Genomic DNA, 18,004 nt, shown 5'->3' on the forward strand with positions numbered 1-18,004 from the left:
CATAAGATCATGAGAATGGCCACACTGGGTCAGACCAATGGTCCATCAGTATCCTGTCTTCTGATAGTGGCTGGTGCCACATACTTCAGAGGGAATGAATGGAACAGGGCAATTAGTGAGTGATCCATCCCCTGTCATCAAGTCCCTGCTTCTGGCAATGAGAGGTTTAGGGACACCCTGCTACCTATTAATTATATTGGGTGACCCCTGGGTCCTTGTGTTACATGAAGGAGTAAATAACATTTCCTTATTCACTTTCTCCACACCAGTCATGATTTTATAGCCCTTTATCATACCCACCTCAGTCATCTCTTTTCTAAGATGAACAGTCCCAGTCTTGTTAATGTCTCCTCATATGGAAGCTGTTCCACACCCCTATTAATTTTTGTTGCCCTTCTCTATACTTTTTTCAATTATAATATAATTTTTTTGCGATGGGGTGACCAGAACTGCATGAAGTATTCCAGGTGTGGATGTCCCATGGATCTATATAGTTGCATTATGGTATTTTTCTGTTTTATTAACTATCCCTTTCCTAGTGTTTGCTAACATTCAGGCTTCCTACCTCGGATTATTTAAAAAAACTTTTTGCATTAGTTTTTGGGTCTTTTGGTAGTTGCCCTTCAAATTCCTTTTTGGATTGCCTAATTATATTTTTACACTTGACTTGCCAGAATTTATACTCCTTTCTATTTTCCTCACTGGCATTTGACTTCCAATTTTTAAAGGATGTCTTTTTGCCTCTAAACACCTCTTTTCCTCCTGCTTAACGATGGTGGAATTTTTCTGGTCCTCTTACTGTTTTTTCTTTTATTTGCAATATTTAATTTGAACCTCTATTGTGGTGTTTTTAAATAATTTCCATGCAGCTTGCAGGCATTTCACTCCTTTGAGTGTTCCTTTTAATTTCCATTTAAACTAGCTTCCCAATTTTTGTGTAGTTCCTGTTTTTGAAGCTAAATGCTATTATGGTGGTTTTCTTTGGTATTTCCCCCTATTTATTAATAATATATTAAGCCCGGATTCCCAATCTATTAATAATAGATTGCCAGGACAAGCAAAATAAAAGAGGTGACAAATAATTTCACACACATTCAAGCCTACAGCTCTCCAAGCAAAAATGAAGAGGCAATGAAAAGAAAAACAAGGAGCTCTCTGGAGAGGCACTGTCTGTGTTTCACCTAGCACAATTGGCACTTTGCAAAGGGGTCTAGGTACCACTCTGATAATAAACAATAATAAGAATATACTATCATCACACCCAAGATATTTTTAAAATACAGATACCAGTTACAATTCCTTGAATTTTAAATTTGGATTTGAATTTTAAAAGTTTTCAAACAAAAATTTAAGACAACAAAGTAAACCTACATGGTATTTATCTAGAACTCGGTACCAGGATAATTCAACATGAAAAGAAAACTCTGTTGAACATCAATAAACATGCATAAAGTCCAACAACATCACAAGGTCCTAATAATCTGCAGAGAGGGGAGCTAGAAAGGCAAGCTTGCTTTGTAGAAAAACCTGCAGACGTACTAGTCCAGGAACAGGAAGTAATGACTTGGGGACCAGAGAGAAAGAGGTTTGACGGACTGGAGAAAGGAGGATTCACTGGGAATAAATGGTGCATTGGGAAGTGTGTGGGTAACTGATGGATCTGGGGGACATCTGATGGAATTATAGATTTGGGTGATGGGAAAAACGGTTGCCTACCTTTCCATAACTGTTGGTCTTCAAGATGTGTGTTGCATATGTCCATTCCATTGTAGGTATGTGCATACCTCATGCACAGTTGTCACAGGGTTTTCACTCAGCAGTACCTGTCAGGGCAGCATGAGTGCCCCCTGCCTTGCGCCAGTGCATGTAGTTATAAAGGGCCCCATTGCCCCCAACCCTCCTCAGTTCCTTCCTCCTGGAGAGACTCCAATGGAGAGGGGAAGGAGGGTGGATGGTGGAATGGACATGTGCAACACTCCCTGAACAACAGTATTTATGGAAAGTAAGGTATCTGTTTTTAATTCTTCAAAAGTGATGCACATGTCCATTCCACTTTAGGTGACATACAGTTTGAGATGGAGGTAGATTCGGCGTCTACTTGAACAGGGATTGTAGGACCACCAGTTCATATCTGGCATCATCTTTAGACTGAGGAGCGATGGCATAGCGGGAAGTAAATGTGTGGATCGAAGACCAGGTTGCCTCCTTACAAATGTACAGGATGGACATTTGGGCCAGAAAGCCAGCAGAAGCTGCCTCTGATTTAGTTGAACGAGCCCCCGCTTTAGATAGAGGTTCTGTACCCGCCAAATGATAGCATAGATGAATACAGCCTGTAATCCAGAAGGAAATTCTTTGAGTAGATACTGAGTGGCCCTTTATTCTGTCTGAAATTGCCATGAATAACTACAAAGCTGATCTGAATGGTTTAGTCTGATCCAGATAAAAGTCCAAAGCCCTTCTAAGATCAAGAGAATGCAGTTTCTCTTCACATCTACTTGAATGACGCTTTGGGACAAAGGTTGGTAAATTAATTTCTTGATTAATGTGAAAACCAGAAATCCACGTAGTCAGGAGCTTAAGGTGAGGCCAAAGGAAGACTTTATCATTGAAGAAAACTGTGTAGAAAGGTTCTGACACAGCTCTCCTACTCTCCTGGCCAAGGTAACTGAGACCAAGAAAGCCACTTTCATAGATCGATGTAATAGGGAACAAGTCGCCATCAACTTTGTTAGAATGAAATTCAAACTCCACTATGGAACAAGGCTGTGAACCTGTGGGTATAATCCGTCTAAACCCTTTAGAAATCTAACGGACAATAGAATAGACTGATCTGTTATTCACTAGAGAGTGGAAAGTTGACATTCAGGCTTCCTGCCTCTGATTATTTAAAAAAAACTTTTTGCATTAGTTTTTGGGTCTTTTGGTAGTTGCCCTTCAAATTCCTTTTTGGATTGCCTAATTATATTTTTACACTTGACTTGCCAGAATTTATACTCCTTTCTATTTTCCTCACTGGCATTTGACCTCCAATTTTTAAAGGATGTCTTCAATTCAAGTGAATTTTGACGGACTACTGAAAAGCCCCGGTTGTTTCAGGAACAGGACATAGTCTAGGATATGAGGAATCCAAGCTTGTGCTGGGTGGATGTCTCTTTGTATAGACCGAATGGAGAATCTCTTCCATTTTGCAAGGTAAGTAGACCTGTAGACTGGGATAGAGAAGGTGATTGTTGTCCTGGGAGATCATGTCCACATCTCTTGGGAGCAGCATAGGGGCTTTGACCGATATCGCTAGTAGAGATTAAAACGAATGTTGGTGAAGCCATGCTGGGGCTATTAGTATGATGTGAGCTCCATCTTGTTTGATCTTGGACAAGACCTTTGGCAGGAACAGAACTGGAGGGAAGACATACAGCAGGCTTTTTGACCAATTCAGGAGGAAAATAGCCTGGGGTCATTGTCAGATGTTACCCCCCCCAAAAAAAGATGACATTTCTTGTTTTCTTTCACTGCAAATAAGTCTACTCAGGGAGTACCCCACCATTGGAAAATAGTGTTGGACACATCTGGCTGAAGGGAGTGGACTGCAAACAATCTGCTCAGGAGGTTTAACCAGGGTGTTTTGAACCCCCGGAAGGAAGGCTGCTTTGCGGCTGATGGACCTGGCTATGCAAAAGTTGCAAAATGAGATTGCCTCTTGACATAACTTTGTCAAATGGGCTTCCCTGCTGCCTGTTTACATAAAATGTATATGTTGTGTTGTCTGTGAGTAATGACAGACTCTGTGGGAGGAATGCCATAGAAGCCAAAAGGACTGCTCAGAGTTCTTTGATATTTATATGGAGAGCGAGATCCTGGAACAACCAAACCCCATGAGTCTGAGGAGGGCCTAAGTGAGCTCCCCAAACTAGATCCGATGCATCTGTGACTAAAGTAAGTGTCCACTGAGGAGCAAAGGGAACTTCTCTGTAGAGAGGCGAATCTGTGCCCCTCTTCCTTCTGCCCCGATGACCTTACAAACCAATCAGGGATGCTTCAGGTTGATACAATCACCAGTGCACTTTATTTGTAGCCATTTCCCACCACCACCTTACTATCTATATACAGGTTTGTTTCACAGCCAGGCTTTACAAGCAGCAGACCAGGGCCACCCACCCCATTCTGCCTCTCCCTTTCTCCCCCTCCCCAGCCTTTTTATACCCCCTGTCTAATTAGGCTGGCAGCTGTTGCTAGTTGCCAGACAGGCACAGGCCTATTCAGCCAGCTCCAATCTACTCCCCTTAATTGGGGCTGGCATGGCAGGGGGCTGATTAAGCACTCCTTACCCAGCACCCTGTTACACACCTCCCCCATTAGGTAACCGCTAGGTTTGTTCTCCCCTGTCCTCTCCTCCCTCTACCACTGGGGTCACTTCAGGGGAGTCTCGCTTCCCATTGGGCGATCCCCGGGGTTGTCTTTGCGGCATTTGTTCATCCCCCACCCGCAGACTGTACACTGTGTAGGGGGTGGATGGCTCCACAGCACCGCTGCCACCCACAGGTCGTCCACACCAATTGCACTCCCAGGTTTGAACTCCCTGCTTCTCCCCCTTTCCCTGCAGCAGGGGATTGGGGTCAGTCCAAATTTCCCCCAGGACACCCAGGGCCTCAGGTTCTTCTAACCTGTCCAGTGGGACTGGGGTCCCTTTGCCTGGGGGATGCATTTTGGGGCACTCTTTTGGACTCCTTTCCTCTACTTCCTTTTCTTCCTGATTTGGGCTCTGTTGTCTATGGTTCTTCTCCATTCCTCCCCGAGAACCTTGGTCCTCCCCCTTACTTGGGTTGGTTAGTGTAGGGAGCTCCACTCCCTTCCTCGGGGTTCCTCTCTTTTTCCCTACTGTGGGTCATCTCCCACCTCCTCCTTTCCCTTGTGGAAAGGGGTCCCAGTCCGTGCCCAATACCACCGGGTATGGTAACCCCTCCACTACCCTGACCCTTTTCCAGCAAAACTGCCCCAGGCTTCCAGGGGCACATAGGCCATTGGGCAGTGCTTCCTATCTCTGTGGACGTCCTCGAGTTTCATCCTCGCCCCAGGGATAAACCAGTGTGGCTTTACCAGCCCCCTCTGGATGAGCGAGCAGGCTGAGGCCCTGTCCACCAAGCTCCTCTGGGGCTTCCTCCCCACTCTCACCAGAATGGTGGCCAGTCCTTGCCTCTTCCCCTGCCCTCCAACGTTCGTCCAGCCGCAAAACTTATCTAGGCTGCATTCCATTTCCGGGCAATCCCCCTTTTTATGTCGCAGTCGTCAGCACTGACAGCACACGAGTTGTCCGGGGTGACTGGGGGCTCCTCTGGTATCCTCCTTCGTCCTCTCTGGGCCCTTCCTAGTGGGGTTTTCTTGGTTTTTTTCCCCCCATTCCAGGTCCCTGCATGTCCGACCCTTCTTCCGGGGAAAGTCTGCTTCCACACATTCCTCGGTTAATTTGACCACTGCCTCCACTGTGCTCGGATGGTGTCGCCTGACCCAGACTCGCACTTTCTCGGGGAGGCCCCGTAAAAATTGTTCTAGGACCAATCCATAATTTCTCCCACTGTTTGTGTATCCGATCACAGCCAACGAGTGGCCCGTCCATCAGCTTCCAGGAAAATGTCCGGGGCTGCAACCCCCACATCCAACCAAAACTACTGGCCGTATTTTTCCACCAATAGTCCCACCTGGTCTAGGATGGCCACCCTCACCGCCCCATAAACTCAAGGCCATATAGGCCGCTTGAGCTTTGCCGGCCAGACAGGGAGCCAGCCCTTGGGCCCAGGTTGCCCTATCCCATCCAGCGCCCATTGCTAACTGCTCAAAGGTGCAGAGGAAGGTGTCCGGGTTATCGGCGGGGCCCATTTTACACAGTCTCAATCCCAACGCCCGGGGACTCACCCAACCCCCCACTGTGGAACGCACCAGTCTCTGTAGGAGCTGCTGCTGCACATTGGCTTGCTCCCTTATAAAGTCCTGCAGGCTTTTCTGCTGTTCTACCTGCCAGGAAAGTAAGGCCTGCCCCTCTAGTTGATGGGATTGCTGGAAAGCTTGCAGCGCCTTTTGCATCTCCTATTGCTGCTTCGCCAGCCATTGCAGGATCACTTCCATCTCCGGGCCGCCACGCCCTCATCCTAACTTTTAGTCTCAGACAAACCCCCACGTGTAGCGAGGCGCAGCTGGACCCCTCTTGCTTCTGTCCCTGCTGCCCCCACAAACCAGTCAGGGACGCCTCAGGTTGATGCAATCACCAGTGCACTTTATTTGTAGCCATTTCCCACCACCACCTTACTATCTATATACAGGTTTGTTTCACAGCCAGCTTTACAAGCAGACCAGAGCCACCTGCCCCTCTCCCTCCTCCCCCAGCTTCCTTCCTCCCAGCCCTTTTATAGCCCCTGTCTAATTAGGCTGGCACCTGTTGCTAGTTGCCAGGCAGGCACAGGCCTATTCAGCCAGCTCCAATCTCCCCTTAATTGGGGCTGGCGTGGCAGGGGGCTGGCTAAGCATTCCTTACCCAGCACCCTCTGTCTCACCCTCCCCATGGAATACATTTTCTTGCCAAAGAGGTCGAGTTCCTTCCTCTTTGGAGTTCAGGCCTGATGTCCCTGCTTCTTCTTTTCACTCACGGCAAACACTACAAGGGAACCTGAAGGGGGGTGATTGTAAAAATGTTCATAATTCTGTGAAGGGACATAATATCTCCTTTCTAGGCTCTGGGTTGGCCTCCTTTATAGGAACTACCCTAGAGGGTCCAGCAGAGGTCAAAATGTCCATCAATCTGTGTGATTTTCTTGCACTGCCTTGGGCTAGATATCCAGAACTGCAGCCATTCATTTTAACAAGTCCTTGTATGCTCTGAAGTTGTCTGGTGGGGACAACGCAGACTCTGCAAATACTGCCTCATCTTGCAACAAAGAGGAAGAGGCCTGCGGTTGTTGAGGTGGCCCTTGTCCAATTCTTGCACAGGAGAGTCCCAAGTAATTGATTCCCCTTGCATGATTCTGGTACCCGCAGAGAGGGATGGTATCTACTAGATGCTGTAGAGCATGGGGGAAGCTCCAAGAACTCCAGAAGCGTCACTGGTATGGTGGTAGAAACCAGCTGTGCACGGCCATTGATCCTTAGGTTGAGATCTGGAACCATTTGGGTAGACACCCTTCTGGGGTTGCTCCTGGAGGCAAGAGATCCAACCTCAGAATGTGAAGAGGATGACGAGTCCACTTTCTCTGGCCAATGGTGCAGCTGACAGTGACAGTACCGGGAGACCGGTTGTGAATCAGGCGATGGTGAAACCATTGTAGGCTTTCCCCTGGATGGAATCCGCCAAGACACAGTAGCAGCCACCAGTACTGACGCAGGCTGGAGGATCCAACATGCCCACTCCCTGGGCTGGGTGGGAATCTTGTCCCATAGGTGAAACTGTTACTGACAAGAGTTCTGTAGTTCATGAGCAGTCTCAAATGCTTCGTGTGTAGATGGTACTGTCAAAGGCTTCTGACCCTGCAGCACCGGGATTAGTCTCAACAGGCCCTTCCAAGGTGCTGAAGGCAGCAATCCTTCTTTGCAAGGAGGATGTGCCGGGCGGTGCCTCTTCTTTGAATACCCCTCAGCGTCCTTTGCAGTACCCGGTGCCTTGCCTGCAGACCTAGAAGGCCCTGACACTGAGTCCTTCAAGGACTTACAAAGTCTTTTCTTTAGTACCGGTGAGCTGGCTTGTCTGAAGACTCAGCTACAGTGAGCAGAGCACTCCTGACTGACTCAGACATGCTTTGTACCTATTCAGAGCCAGAAGGTTCTGAGGGAGGGTGAAGCGCAGAATCCATAAGCAAACATCTGAGCCTAGCCACCCTGTCCTTTTTTGAATGTCCCCCAGACATTTCAGGCAGCTGGGGTGTGTGTGTGTGTGTGTCAATGACCGGCATTGGCTTGCCACAGGCATAACAGGCCTGGAAGGCAGGAGAATGCGACATAAATATGGTATTCTAATTGGTAACTCTAAACAAAAACACTAATCTAAGCTAAACTAACACAATAGGAACTATATACACAAGAAGGAGTGGGAAGATTCTTGAAAGGCAAAGATCATAGCTCTATCAACTGCCACTAGTGCTAGGAGGGAGCTGGGAGGGGCTGGGGGGCAGTGGGACCCATATACCTGTGTACAGTGGTGTGAGGAAGTACTCACGCTCCCCTGACAGTACTGCTGAGGGAAAAATCTCTGACAACTGCGCATGAGGTGTGCACACACCTACAGTGGAATGGACATGTGCAATCACTCAAAGAACTGACAGATTTAGAAGAAGAGTTGTGCACTTAAGCTGTGGGGTTCAAGTTTTATCCTTTTTTAATACTTATTTTTCAGGACTAACTAAGTAAAACAGTAAAAACATGCTTGTTGACACTCTCAAGTAACTACATTGGTAAGGCAAGATTTCCCTTCACAAAAGCCGTGTTGACTCTTCCTCAACATATTCCAGCCACTGGATCTTGATACACTTTGCTAAAGAGCCTTCTAGTGTTAGGTATCTTCTGCCTGTTTAGTCTATGATCAAGGTGTTTCTTCACATTCTCTTTGGTAAGTAGAGTGAGCTCCACGACCACAAATTATTTATGAAATATTATCTGAATCTTTTCCAATTTTTCAATAGACTTTTTAAAGTGTGGATACCAGATTTGGACACTGTATTCCAATAGTAGTCTCATCAATGACATATACCAAGGTAGCATCACCTCCTTGCTCCTACTCAGCATTTCTCTATTAACACAGCCAAGTATCGTGTTAGCCCTTTTGGCCACTGCATCACTTTAGGAGCTCATGTTCAGTTGGCTAGCTACAATGGCCCCTAAAACCTTTTCAGAGTCACTGCTTCCAGGGTGGAGTCCCCTATCCTTTGTGACCTACATTCTTGTTCCCAGATGAATGTTCTTGTATTTAGATGTATTAAAATGCGTGTTATCTGATTGCATTCAGTTTCTCAAGTGATCCACATTACTCTGTATCAGTGACCTGACTTCAACATTATTTACTACCAATCTTTGTATCATCTGCAGTCTTTAAATGACTTTTTATTTTCTTCCAGGTCATTGATAAAAATATTAAATAGTATTTGGCTGAGAACAGATCCCTGTGGATGATGGTGGTTCTCCATTTACAATTACTTTTGAGATCTAAGAGTTAAGGACTTTTTAATCCTTTGAATACGGACCATAGTGAGTTTGTATAATCTTATAGAAGCCATAATACATTATATCAGTATGATTATCTTTAACAGCCAAACATGCAATCTTGTCAACAACAATATCAGCTTCATCTGTTTTCCATTAAATCATATTTATTGGTATTAATTTGTTTCTGACCTTTAACTATTTATTGATAAAGTACTGTATCAGCCATTCCATGATTTTGCCTGTGATTAATATCAGGCTAACCAGTCATTTGTTACTCGGGTCATCCTGTTTACCCTTTTTAAATATTGACATAACTGACTGTTTTCCAGCCCTAGCTTCCATAACATACTTTATGAGTTCAGTACAGAGACTGAAGATTATAATTAACATTTGTCTACTTTTTCCTGACTTTTCAAATTGAAAAAGAAAAGTGAAAAAAAGATTTCTCCCCTTTCCTTTTTTGGCTGCAAAATGCAATAGAATAAATAATGTCTAAGATTTAGTTTTGTTAATTTTTCTGGGTTTTTTTCTTTTTTCCACTCTATAACATTTTCCTCAAGTTTGGAAAGTTACAGAGCAACAAAAGGAAAACTTTGTAACTTTTCCGAAGTTGGAGAAGTTTTGAAAAGTTACAGCGTAGCAAAAGGAAACATGAAAACTTTAAAAATGAAAAAGTGAAGGAAACCTCTGGACTTCAATCTATTGTACTCAGTGGCAAAAGCTTAAAAAAAAAAAAAAAAAGGCAAAGAAAAAGAGGGGGAAACAGGAGGAGGTCAGTGTGAACTAAGAAACCTTTAGTGCATGGCAGCTGGGTCCACACAGACAGTTACAGTATGGCAGGCTAGTCTCACTGCTTGCTGTGAACTGTTTGTATAGACGAGCCCTAACACAGTCTAGACACAGTCTTACCAAGTGGATACTAAATGCTAAAGAATCACCTCAGAAATGAGTTTCAATAAACAATTGAGAATGCTTCACAAATGCAAATGAAATACTTTGATCTTCATCTTGAGATGCTCTCATGCATTCACTAGTCTGGCCCAGTCACCAGGAGGACACTTCGCTGGGCAAGATGAACAGCAATTATGTATTATCAACATATTAAACCTCTCTCTTAAATGGCTTTCTTAATGACCTTGCACACCCATTGAATAAGATAGGTGACAGCACGGAACTCTGTGGTAGTTCACATGTGGGCTCTCGGTGCAGAAAAGCAATTGCCCATACTATTCTCTAGGATCTTCATGTGAGAAAATCACAAAGCAACCCAAGGACAGTCCAACCCATTTCTGCCAGGCTCCTCAGGCATGTTAAAAATCCACAGTGTTGAAGGCAGCTGATAGATCAAATATCAGTCTGGGCACAAAAATCTTTATCCAACATTAGGTGAGGAGCATTGATCAGCACAATAAATACAGTCTCTGTGCTGTACCCAGATAGGAATCCTGACTGACAAGGTCAAGATACTCTGAAACTTGTCATAGTTGTATGATCACAACCTTTTTCATATTTGTAACCAAAATTGGAAGTTTAAATTTGGGTTAATGCTTAGTAAGATTCCCAATGTGAAAAGATGACTTTTTGAGCAGAGGCCAAGAGTGAGTCCTTTAAAGAAGTGGTTCTCAACCAGGGGTACATGTACCTGGGGGGGTACGCAGAGATCTTCCGGGGGTACATCAACTAATCTAGATATTTGCCTGGTTTTACAACAGGCTACATAAAAAGCACTAAAGAAGTCAGTACAAATTAAAATTTCATACAGACAATGACTTGTTTTTACTGCTCTGTATACTACATACTGGAATGTAAGTACAATATTTATATTCCAATAAATTTATTTTATAATTATGTGGTAAAAAATGAGAAAGTAAGCAGTTTTTCAGTAACAGTGTGCTGTGACACTTTTGTATTTTTATGTCTGATTTTGTAAGCAAGTAGTTTTTAAGTGAGGTGAAACTTGGGGGTATGCAAGATAAATCAGGCTCCTGAAAGGGTTGCAGTACTACTGCTTTAAAGCAGCTGGCATCCTGCCTTCCTTAAAGGAAACATCGACAAGCCCATCAGCAAAAAGGAGAAGGATGCAGCACACAATATGTGGCATAATGTTCTACTAATATGTCCAGAACCTCGTGAGTGACAGTGGTCTAAACCCAAGCAGGAAAAATCTATCTAGGTACCTATATGCTCCTCTTCACTGTAGTGACTGAGGACCTCCCAATTAAATAAAAACTACAACTACCAAACATTTTTCTCTCTTTCCCTTCCTGTAAAAGTAGCTTGAAAACTAGAATATGTTTTCTGCCTCATCCCTTGTCTCCTCCACATGTGTGTGAGGATTACATGAAGACATATTGTGGTAACACAAGTAAATAGGTTTTGCATTTAGTTTTGAAAGCTGTGAGGCTAGTGACCATTTTTCTCTCTCTGAAAGTGAGTTACAAAATTTGGGTCCCACTCTCAAGAAAGTTCTGTCTTCTGTTGGTCATAATTCTGGTGGAATGTAGCTGTTGTAGGAAGTCATGGTCAAGAAAGAAGAGATGATCTCTTAGATTTGGGACAATCTGATGGATCATTCTGAATACCATGACAAAAATTGAATTTGGCTCTGTAAGTGATGGGGAGCCAACGCAGAGGGCAGAGCAGAGGCAATATGTTTATAGCCATCTGTGTTACTCAACAAATAGGCTGCTGCATTTTGTATTAGTTTAAGCTTATTTAGTCAGTTTGGCTTCATTCCCACTATAAGGAGTTGCAACAGTCAAACCTGGAAGGTCACAAATGCATGCACTACTATGACCAGATTTGTAACTGACAGGATGGAATTGGATTACCCATCAGAAGTGAATAATCTCTAACACACACTGATCTGTGGTAATTCCAACCCATAGCAAAAAGAACATGAATCAAATGGCTCCCACAATGAAGGAAAGGCAGACATACGGAAGACTGGATTTATACTCAGTCAGCATACCAAATCTCAGGCCTGCTACACAAACTAATGGATTAAAAACTGGCTGACTGATAGGTCTCAAAATGTAACTGTAAATGGTGAATTGTCATCAAGTAGGTCTGCTTCCAGCGGGGTCCTGCAGGGATCGGTTCTTGGCCCTATACCATTTAAAACATTTTATCAATGACTGGAAGCAAACAAAATCATCACTGATAAAGATTGCAGATGACACAAAAACTAGGGGAGTGGTAAATAATGAAAAGAACAAGTCACATATTCAGACCGATCTGGATCATTTGGTAAACTGGGCACAAGCAAACAACATGTGTTTTAATACAGCTAAATGTAAACCTAGAACAAAGAATGTAGGCCATACTTACAGGATGTGGCATTCTATCCTGGGAAGCAGTGACTCTGAAAAAGATTTGGGGGTTGTGGTGGACAATCAGCTGAACATGAGCTCCCAGTGTGATGCTGTGGCCAAAAGAGCTAATGCAATCCTGGGATACATAAATGGGGGAATCTCGAGTATGAGTAGAGAGGCTATTTTACCGGTTATTTAGTACTGGTGTAACTACTGCTGGAATACTGAGTCCAATTCCGGTTCTCCCCGCTCTGGTATCCTGCTTCCTACCCCAGCCCCCTTCTTGGGCTTCTCCCTGTTGGAGGGATCCCATGCTAGCTTGTTCAACAGGTAGTGCAGCCTGGGTTCCCACGGTACCCTACTGAATTTGGGATTTTGTCTGGGTCCCTGGTGTATGTTGCTGAGCTCAGGACTCTGTTAGGATCTCTACAGTACCCCACTGAGTTTGGGATTCTGTTTGGGTCCTTACAGTATCCTGATGAACCCAGGGTTCCGTTTGGGTCCCCTCTGTACTCTGCTGAGTATGGGACTCTCCTGACCCCAAGGTTCCGTCTGGTTCCTCACTTTATTCTCCTGTGCCTGGGATTCAGTCTGGGTCCCTGCTGTATCCTGCTGCACCTGAGGATCTGTGTGTGTCCCCACTGTACCCTGCTGAGTTTCCCCTCTCTCGACCTGGGCCAATTCTTGTGCAGGGCCAAGCATTATTTCCTCTGCCCCTTGGCTCCCACCTGCACCCAGACCAACTCTTGTTCTAACCCAGAGGTCTCAAACACGCGACCCATGGGGCTATTTCCTGCGGCCTGCCAAGTGGCCCGCGCCTGCCCCCCCGGACTACCTCCAGGGCAGGGGTGGGCAAACTACAGCGGCAGGATTGCCCCCCTCGAGCCCCGTGCCGCTCCCTGAAGCAGCTGGCATCACGTCCCTGCGGCTGGGGGGGGTGGGAGGGGTGGAGGAGGAAGGAGGGGGAGAAGAAGCAGAGGGCTGTGTGTTGCCCTGGCTTCCAGGCACCGCCCCCCTGCGCAGCTCCCATTGACCGGGAACAGGGAACCACAGCCAATGGGAGCTTCGGGGGAGATACCTGCAGGCGCGGCAAGCAGCATGAGGAGCTCTGCGTCCCCCTCCCCCAGGGGCCGCAGGAACATGGTTCCAGCTACTTCCCAGAGTGGAGTGGGGCCGGGGCCGGCAGCCTGCACTGCTGCCACCCTGGAGCCCAAAGCCTTCCTGCACCCCGTCCCCCAACTCCCTGCCCTGAGCCCCCTGCCTGCATCCCACACCCCTTCTGCACCCCTATCCCCTGCCCTGAGCCCACTGCCTTCAACCCAACCCCCTGCTGCACCCCAACTCCCTGCCCTGAGCCCCCTGCCTGAACCCCAACCCCCTGCTGCACCCCAACTCCCTGCCCTGAGCCCCCTGCCTGAACCCCAACCCCCTGCTGCACCCCAACTCCCTGTCCTGAGGCCCCTGCCTGAATCTCAACCCCCTGCCCTGAGCCCCCTGCTGCATCCCACACCCCTCCTGTACCCCAACTCCCTGCCCTGAGCCCCCTGCTGCACCCCACACCCCAACTCCCTGCCCTGAGCCCCCTGCTGCATCCCACACCCCTTCTGCACCCTGAGCCCCCTGCTGCACCTCAACTCCCTGTCCTGAGCCCCCGCCACACCCCTCATGCACCCTCTGGGGGCAGGGAGCGGACGGAATTGGGGTGGGGACTTCAGGGAATGGGTTGGAATGGGGGCAGGGAAGGGATGGGAAGAGGTGGGGACTCATGGAAGGGGTGGAGTGGGGGCAGAGCCGGGGCCAGCGGGGTGGGGGGGCGGTCAGTGATGAGGCCCTCAGGCCAATGAACTGGCCCTCGTGGTCATTTGGCGTTTGAGACCCCTGTTCTAACCTGACACGTTGGCTGATGATTTTCTCCCGTGAGGTACTTACCTTGTCCAACTCCTGTTGGCACTTCCTAAGCTGGTCCCTCAGGCCTTGGGGAAAACTGTGTTCTCCCTTTCAGTCCCCCTTTGCCCTCCTTACTCTGCCTCTCAGCCACCTTACTTCCTTTCCTAGATGGTCCTAGCCCTTTTTGCATGAGGGCTGAGAAACCCACCCAGTCTCTCCCCAGAACTGTGGGCCAAGACGACCTTTACCACCCAGACAAACAGTCAAGCTCTCTGACCCCGTGCCTCCAGCTCAACTTCTGCAGTGGGGTAGACTTGGGTCTCGCTATGGATACAAGAGACATTCGCTGGGAGGTGTCTGTCCAGGCTATTTAACTTCAACTGGTCTTCCAGAACCAGAGTGCACCCAATACAAGTCCCTTTACTACAGTTCCTCCCACCCTAACTGCTACTATCCACTGTGTGCCCATCTCAACTCTCAGAGTGGACCCCACAGCTTGGTCCCACTGTAGTAACAGTTTAGGTAGACGCAGTTCATAATTGGGCATTGATTTTTTTTTTTAATATGCCCAGCCTGGCACAAGGGAAACAAACCCCAGAGCCTCTTGGTCCCTTCCCACTAGTATTTCCAGTAACCTGCAGGGCTCCCCAGGACCCTTGTAGGTGCTGTGCGCCTCCTGAATTTAGGACACATGGGGTATTTCCCACTTGAGGGCTTCCCCCGGGTTACCCCCTGGTGAACTCCCCTCAGTTTACTACATTGTCCGGGTCGCTTGTCTCCTTCAGCCTCGGAGAAGACTTCAGCTCACTCCACCACTTCCTCCACTGAGGCCAGCCGGAAGCACTTTACCCAGCTCTATGCCCCTCTGGGCAGAACCTTCAGGAACTGTTCAAGGACCACCTGATCCAGAACTTTCTCCCCTGACTCGGTTTCTGGGCAGACACACCACCTCAAGAGGCTGCAGATGTGCCCCTCACGAGAATGGTTCCACCAGGAACCTGGGCCGATAAGCCTCTGGAGTCAGCCCTAACTGGTCCAGGATAGCTGCCTTCACCACAGAGTAGGAGTTTGCCTGCTCATCATTTATTTCCCAGTAAGCCACCTGCACCTCACCATTCAGAAACTGTGCTATGTGGGCTGCCCAAATAGACTCCTTCTAGTTCACTGCCTTTGCCACACACTCGAATGTCTGGAGGAAGGCCTCCGGGTCATCTTGTGCTCAAAGGTTTGCAAGGCCCAGACCCCAGTCCCATCACCAATTGCATTACCAGGTGTGGTGCAGCCCAACCGCTTCTGTAGCCACTCCTGTTGTTTGGAGTGGACTTCTTGCCACCTCTGTTGTGTAGTGAACTGGCCTCCTGCTGTTTCTGCTGATTTTTCCATCGTCTGCATCAACAAAGTCTGGGTCTGGTGTTCTTGCTGTTTCTGCATAGCGGCTATCTTCTGCTGCTTCCCTGCCACTATCAGGCTGATCACCAACTCCATCTTTCCACTTAGTATAGGGGTGGACTAAGACCCCACTTCTGGTATCATCTGTCACCAGGATGGCTGCCGATTCACCTTTGCTCCAAACATGGGCTGCCATGCCCACTCTCAGTTAAAGGGGTTTATTCTTTTACAATAAAGGTTAAACAACTAACCAATCAGAATGCAGTCTTAAGTCAGTACCTGGCCTCCAGTCTTCAAGGCAACCCCGCCCAGCTCCTGGCATCTTCCTAGCCTCAGCCAGCTCTGCTCCCCCCTTGGAGCAGCAGCCGCAGGGTTGCTTCCCTAAACCCTCCCTTGCTCCAGGGACTCACCACAGAAGTTAGTTCCACTCCTGTGTGGCCTTTGCTGCCCAGGACTCAGCCTGTCACATTCCTTCCCTCTCAGCTGCCTACTAGCAGCCCTTCATAGACCCAGGTGTAGCCCAGCTCTCTTTAATTAACGGGATTAAGCTCACCTGCTCCAGTCCAGGGGAGCAGTGCTCAGTCTATCCACAGAGACCAGCTACCCTGTGACAGGAACAAATATTTAATAATGAGCTCTTCAATCTAGCAGAGAAAGGTCTAATAAAATCCAATGGCTGGAAGTTGAAGCTAGACACATTCAGACTTGAAATAAGGCATGATTTTTTAATGGTAAAGGTAATTAATCACTGGAACAATTTACCAAGGGTGAATTCTCCATCACTGACAATTTTAAAATCAAGTTTGGATTTTTTTCTAAAAGATCTGTGCTAGGAATTAATTTGGGGAAGGTCTATTGTCAGACCAGATGATCATAATGGTCTCTTCTGGCCTTAGAATCTATGAAAGCACATATGAGCAACAGATGTTGCCCCTCGCTTCTCTCTGAGGTGCTTCCCTTTACCCTGCCTTCTGTTGTTGGCCAGGCTGAGGTTTTTGGAAAAGTGAGCTGAAGTCGCCAGATGAAGGATATTGTCTCTGCCATTGGAATACAACATAATGCTTCTTTTCATTTGATCAGGGAGAGCAAGCCTCAGAAACATTCCAGTAGACTTTGTGCTATTCTGGGGGCAAATCCAAGCCATCCAAATAGTAACAGCTCCACAGCTGTATTACTTATTAGTATGATGTCACTCAAAATTCTATCCAATTACTTTAAAATGATTCAGCACATCAACGATCGATGCACATATAGGAAAGGAAAAGTCCCAGAGTTAGAACTGAAAATTTAGAAACTATAAAACTAAAAAACATAAATTTGGGGCTTCCAGTTGTAGAATTAATTTATATTGCAAATGGTCTTTCATAGTTGGTGCCATCCAATTACAAATATATAAAAGCTCTAGGAATGGTACTTTTTCTAATTCAAGCCTGTCTAGCTGCATCAATGTAATCTGGATTAACCTATTAAAAGAATTAGTGAAGAAGTTTGAATACGGATACATATACAAGAATGTCTTCACAACATTTGCATTGCTGCTTGCTCAGAGCATGAGTCATTTCCTATAACTCTTTCTACAGCAAAATATGCATTTGTCTCGTCTAGACTCAGCATTTTATACAGTGCTACTAGGATGCCTTAACCTACTTGTGCTTTTCTATCTTCCAAAGAGAGACGGGAAAGTGAGCTCTTTTTTGTTTTTATGCAGTTAAATATATGCATTGCAAAGTGAGTCTGAAATCAAATTACAACAATTTAAAATCATTTGTAGGATTTTTTTAATGTGTCCTACTGGATAATTATGCATGCTAGAATGCAGTCGTCCCTTACCTCCTGTGTCAGAATCATATTAAATACATGCTTATTCACTGATATATGGTCCTAAAAATCATTTTTAAAATGAGCTACAACTTCCTTTCGTTTTACAAAGAGGCTGATCCTTAGAAGGTGGAAGAGTTCTTTGTGTCCCAGTTTTATAGCACAGTTACATTGACATAGCAGACATCGCTTCACATTTTGGCCCCAATTCCAGAAACACTTAAACATATGCTTAAGTCCTGTCCTGAATAGAGATGCTTTTCTGAATCAGGCTCTTTATTAATATGACTAAGGAACAAACTGTAAGAGTTTCATTTGACATGGTAAGACTGTATCTGTTACATAAAGAAAACACTGCAACGCAAGTCAGGAGCACAAGGGGTCTTTTGGGAGGTGATGTGTGTATAGAGATAAGG

General features: G+C 46.3%; 1 protein-coding gene across 5 annotated transcripts in view; it reads right to left on the bottom strand.

Moving 5' to 3' along the window:
- STAG1 (stromal antigen 1) overlaps positions 1 to 18,004 on the bottom strand; it is a 391,372-nt gene that overhangs the window by 87,148 nt on the left and 286,220 nt on the right. The gene's annotated exons all lie outside the window — the stretch shown is intronic.

Source organism: Malaclemys terrapin, chromosome 9 (genome assembly GCF_027887155.1).
Source record: "Malaclemys terrapin pileata isolate rMalTer1 chromosome 9, rMalTer1.hap1, whole genome shotgun sequence".
Taxonomy (NCBI): Eukaryota; Metazoa; Chordata; order Testudines; family Emydidae; genus Malaclemys; species Malaclemys terrapin.